The 6,000-nt window shown below is 46.4% G+C and overlaps 1 protein-coding gene across 6 annotated transcripts in view; it reads left to right on the plus strand.

Moving 5' to 3' along the window:
• Positions 1 to 6,000, plus strand: part of rasal2 (RAS protein activator like 2) — a 120,175-nt gene that overhangs the window by 85,094 nt on the left and 29,081 nt on the right. The gene's annotated exons all lie outside the window — the stretch shown is intronic.

Here is a 6,000-nt window from a genome sequence, read left to right on the forward strand (position 1 = left end):
AAGCATTTTTACTGCACGCTGGTCAGTAACACCGTATCCCAGGTAACTAAAAATAGCAACAGCATCATTTATCACCGTGACAACAGACTGAAAAAATAGTTGGAGTAAAAACAAACAAACAAACAAACAAAAAAACAAAAAAACCCTGCAGCTGCTGTTTTTGTAGCAGCTGTAAGGAAAGGTGAGGTTTGGGGTTATGACGTTGCTGAATATTTCAGCCTTTCTATGTAAATACTCTGAAGGCTCAGTGACGTGCCGTGAAGAACGCCACCTGGTGGACAGACGTGGTATACGGCAGTGAACAGTAAATCCAACCTTCCTCTGATTGGCCGGCAGCTGTGTGTGATCAAACCGTGGATTGCACGTGTTGCTCAGCTCAGTTTTTTAAAATTCATCCTCTCCCCAGCGATAAGCACAGCGACGTTAAAAAGCTCCGCTGGGTCATCGGCTGGATCAACTAACAACCAGAGGAATATTTTACATCACTTTCTCCTCTTTCCTTTATATTGTTGGTAAATTTGCCTTAAAACCGTTTAACACACATCTACCTACTTATGTACCACAGGTAGAGAAATGATGATTTAAATAAATGATTTGCCACAGGTAGATGAGTCAGTAAATAGAGAAACTACAGCTGAAGTAACTGTTACCCACCTGTGTACCTGTGGAGTTGTGACCGCTTTAGTTTGGATATAATTCTCTGCTTCCTCGGAAAATAGGCAACAGACGTCCTCCTCTATTACCCATCAATCCATGTTTCTATCGTTCGTTTGATTATGAACTGTTTGGACATTAAGATCGACTCTGCTGAGGCGACTAGACGACTTATTGTCTTTTTCTTGGCGGCTGGAGTCAGCTGTGTGTGTGTGTGTGTGTGTGTGTGTGTGCGTGTGTGTGAACGGTTAGGAGGGCAGTGTGCCTGGACAGAAACGGTGGCACAGGTTTCAAAATAAAGTCGTATCTCTTAAATGACAATACAGATCAATACTTTCATTCAGTACTGATTACACTGGATCACTGATCATTAGATCAATAGATCAATCAGACTGATGGGTCGTTAGGCCTCTTTTGTTTCCCCGTGGTAATTACCCAATAACAGAAGTTCCCATGTATTTACTGGGTGAATGATTAGTAATCAGGGGCCTGTAAAAGGAGCTTTAGCGCTTCATTGTGTTTGTGTTTCCTGCAGTAATGAAGTCGCTCTCATTTGGCTGCTAATGGACTTTAACTATTGAATATCAATGGAGCAGAGAGACGGGACACTTTCCCAGCTCCTCTGTCTGCACCTTCCTCATCTGCTTGTGAGTTTCCTCCTCCTCCTCCTCCTCCTCCTCCTCCTCCTCCTCCTCCTCCTCCTCCTCCTCCTCCTCCTCCATTAGCACCCAGAGGAGCCCAGCCCAGCCTTCCCAGCAGTGGCTTGGTGTACTTCCTGGAACTCAGCCTCACCCAGCGTGTGGCGGCTGGTGGTCACCTGGCAGCCTCACCTGGCAGCCTCACCTGAGCAGCCTCACCTGAGCCTGAGCAGCTTCACCTGGCAGCCTCACCTGAGCCTGAGCAGCTTCACCTGGCAGCCTCACCTGAGCAGCCTCACCTGAGCAGCCTCACCTGAGCCTGAGCAGCCTCACCTGAGCAGCCTCACCTGAGCAGCCTCACCTGAGCAGCCTCACCTGAGCAGCCTCACCTGAGCCTGAGCAGCCTCACCTGAGCCTGAGCAGCTTCACCTGAGCAGCCTCACCTGAGCAGCCTCACCTGAGCAGCCTCACCTGAGCCTGAGCAGCTTCACCTGGCAGCCTCACCTGAGCAGCCTCACCTGAGCAGCCTCACCTGAGCAGCCTCACCTGAGCAGCCTCACCTGGCAGCCTCACCTGAGCAGCTTCACCTGAGCAGCTTCACCTGAGCAGCTTCACCTGAGCCTGAGCAGCCTCACCTGAGCAGCCTCACCTGAGCAGCCTCACCTGAGCCTGAGCAGCTTCACCTGAGCAGCCTCACCTGAGCAGCCTCACCTGAGCAGCCTCACCTGAGCCTGAGCCGTGTGTTGATGTGTTGATCAGAGCTGTGGCCTGAGGGCTTTAACACTTCAGTTTGATGCAGCAGGGACTCTTTCCTGTCCACAACCTTTTCAACTCATCACTTTTATAAACCACAATTTGATAAATCGATTCTACCGAGTGACCTTTTGACCTTACAATTCAACACTTAAATACACTTTTTAAAATAAGTGTCTTTTTTTCTTTAAAGTAAAAAAATCCAAATGCTGGTTTAACATGTACAGTCCCATATATCAAATATGAATTACCGTATTTCCCCAATTAATCTCCCGGGCATTTAATACGCAAAATCGACTTGGACCCCGGGCGTTTAAAAGAACCAGGCGGCTCTTCGCTGCAGGCCTTTAATTATTTTTGCACAGACCTGCACCAGGCCATTATTGTGATGACAGTTACTGTCCAACATATTTACAGTCGGTCCATTTAATATTACGGTGCACCCTTTTTTCTAACGTTAGCCAGCGCTCTTATTTTGACAGAAAATGGAAGTGCCACACAGTTATTGTGCGGCTAACTGTTTACTGCTGCAAAAATAAGGTGAACAGCCTTATTTTGGGTTACCTCAATATAATGCAAATAATCGCCCCGGTGGTTATTCAGGTGGGCGTTTAATACGCAGAATGGGTGCAGAGCCCAGGCGTTTATAAGAACCAGGCAGCTATTTGAGGCCGGGCGATTAATTGGGGAAATACAGTAATTATCATCAGACAAATGACTGACACTGTCCACACACACTGTACACACACTGTTCACACACTGTTCACACACTGTACACACACTGTACACACACTGTTCACACACTGTACACACACTGTACACACACTGTACACACACTGTACACACACTGTACACACACTGTACACACACTGTTCACACACTGTTCACACACTGTTCACACACACTGTACACACACTGTACACACACTGTACACACACTGTACACACACTGTTCACACACTGTCCACACACTGGCGTCTTAGTGTTTCCTGTGTGTGTGTGTGTGATGTGTCTTCTTGAGAATCAGATCAGCTTCATGAACATCAGGGAGAAACAGCGACAGAAAAAAAAAAAAAAACACACCAAGAGCATGATGGGAAACTGAAGCTCACGCTGATCCATACTCCTGCTCAGATCAGAGCCACACTCCTAAAACTCATCAGTCACACACGTCACACACACACGCTGAGTCATAATTAGGCCCAAGCAGGACCTCATTAATCCTCATACACACACACACGCACACACACACACACACACACACACACACTCACTCACTCACTCACACACACACACACACACACTCACTCACTCACTCACACACACACATACACTCACTCACTCACTCACACACACACACCATACTGTGGGGTGGCTGATCCGCTGAGAGGAAAACACTGCTGCACTGCATCTGTGTGTGTGTGTGTGTGTGTGTGTGTGTGTGTTGCAGTGAGAGTGCAGCCTGTAAGGCTTTAGAGTCGACAGAATGTCAGCTGGCCGGACAGGATAATGCACACTCACACACACACACACACACACTCACACACTCACACACACACACACACTCACACACACACACACACACACACACACACACACACACACACACTCTCTCTCTCTCTCAGTCAGTATCAGGCAGCTGAGCTTCATGGATGCTTCGTCGTCGCTGCTCCGCAGGGCTCGCTACGCCCAGCTCTCCAAAACACTGCGCTTCAGGTACCGCTCTGTGTGTGTGTGTGTGTGTGTGTGTGTGTGTGTGTGTGTTTTACAAATTGATCATGTTAATAAGGGTTGTCTTCGGTCCGGTTGCTTTAGTAAAGTCGTGGTGGGTTTACACGGAGTCTGATGTTGTTGAACTGCGGCTCAGGAGGAGATTTTAAAGACTTTTAAATCTCCGTCTGCTCGGAGGATCCTGCATGTCGAGGGTTTCCTCTCCTTCACGTTCCTCTGATCTCCTCCCAGAGCGAGCAGTGGGGTTTCAGAGCTGCCACATCACTCCTCCTCCCTTTCCTCCAGCCGCTGGTTTCCATTCATTCCACTACGATATGAACATGAACTTTCAGAGCCTTCACACTTTCTTCACTCCAGTTTTCCATCAGCCCAATAAAGTCCTCCACATGAGTTTTCCTAAAAGCAGCAGCACTGTTGGCTTTTCAGGACTTTTTCACACTGAAACGCTCCCTCCTCCTCCTCCTCCTCCTCCTCCGCCAGGGAAAATAGTCCCTAAGAGGGGAAACGTTTTGCTTTCCACAGCCAATCATCAGCTGTGTGGTTTCTGAGTGTTGAGGACTTTGGATTCTGGCTCATCTTATTGGATGCTGCAGTGTGTCTTCAGGGACCCCCCACTGCACCCCGCTGCAGCCAAAACACACTACGCCCATTTACATGAATGGGAGTCCTTGTGTTTTAGCCAAGAGTCCAGATCCAGTCTGCAGGCGGCCTCGATCAGCCGTCCCGTCCACAGAGTCCTGTGCAAGTCTGGGAATCCATCTGGGAGATAGGTGCCTCTTTGCAATAGGCCACTCCCATCACCACACCACAAACATTCCACACACACACACACACACACACACACACACAGGGAGTGTGTTTCCAGGGAGGAAGCTGTAGCTGCTGCTGTGAAGGATCCAGAGTCAAACTGCTTCATTCTGCTGATGATTTCATCTCAGAAGAGTTTTGACTTTTGTGCGATGTGAGTTTTATTTCAAAACACAATAAAAGCAAAGTTCAGTCACCAGAACGGCGTGTTGTGGTGAGCGCAGCAGACGTGCAGTCATCCTGCAGCCGTCTGACAGCACAGGGAGGAGGACGAGTTCACAGCTGCTCAGATCCACAGCAGCCGAGCCAAACCCTGTCAGACACGAGCAGACGGAGGAAATTAGAAAAAAAAAAACAAAAAAAAAAACAAGAAAGTAACATGGAAATTACCAAAGAAGAAAGAAAGAAAAATAACCTGAAAATTGAAAAAAAAAAATTGAGAAAACCCATGAAAAAATGTTCAGAAAACAATTTCTTCTTCTTATAGTTATATATTTCAAATTATGTTACAGTTGTCCCTCGCTCTAACGCGGTTCACCTTTCGCGGCCTCGCAGTTTCGCAGATTTTTTTTAGTGCAATTTTGCATGTTTTTTTTTTTGTTTTTTTTTTTTTACAGCGCATTGTGTTCTGCGTCCTGATTGGCTAAGGGACTGTAGACCATTGTCAATCCGTCTCCTCCGTGCCGTGTCTCCTGTACAGTACAGAATGCGTTCATTCTATAATACTGGACTTATTTTTCTACGAAGGTTTGAACTTTGAGAGTTTAAACAAGAGAGAAAAGTGAGAAAATGTTAATGAATGTCTGAGAAAAGTGTATAAAGTGTGTAATGAGGGGTTTTACAGCCTTAAAACATCGAGAATCATTGGAAAAAATAAAGCTGACTACTTTGCGGATTTCGCCTATTGCGGGTTATTTTTAGAACGTAACTCCCGCGATTAACGAGGAACCACTGTATAGGAAAAAAAACTTTAATATATATATTTTTTAATTTTTTGTGCTTTTTTGGCTGCTTAATTTCAGGTCATGTCCTTGTTTGTTTTTCAGAAGCTGTTTTATGACGTTCTCGCTCGTCTCTGGGTCGTTTCTCCTGTTTTTAAAAGAGATGAGGAGAATCTGCTCGTGTTTCTAACTGCTGCTCGTTCAGACGCATTTTCAAACGCCCACATTTCATTTCGGTGATGGACGTCGATACAGGTTCAGCTTCAAACCTGCTGAGTCATCATACGGCTCAGAGCGACTCATCATATTAATGGAGCTTCACCGGATCAGCAGCCGTTAATCAGCAGATCAATGATCAGAGTCAGGAGCATTATTTATTGATAACTCCTCTGTTTGCTGCATTTCTTTTGATTTCTGTAAAAAGATAAAAGATACAACTGTCTGTCTGCCATGAAGTGTGTGTGTGTGTGTGTGTGT

This window comes from Myripristis murdjan, chromosome 17, assembly GCF_902150065.1.
Source record: "Myripristis murdjan chromosome 17, fMyrMur1.1, whole genome shotgun sequence".
Classification (NCBI taxonomy): domain Eukaryota; kingdom Metazoa; phylum Chordata; class Actinopteri; order Holocentriformes; family Holocentridae; genus Myripristis; species Myripristis murdjan.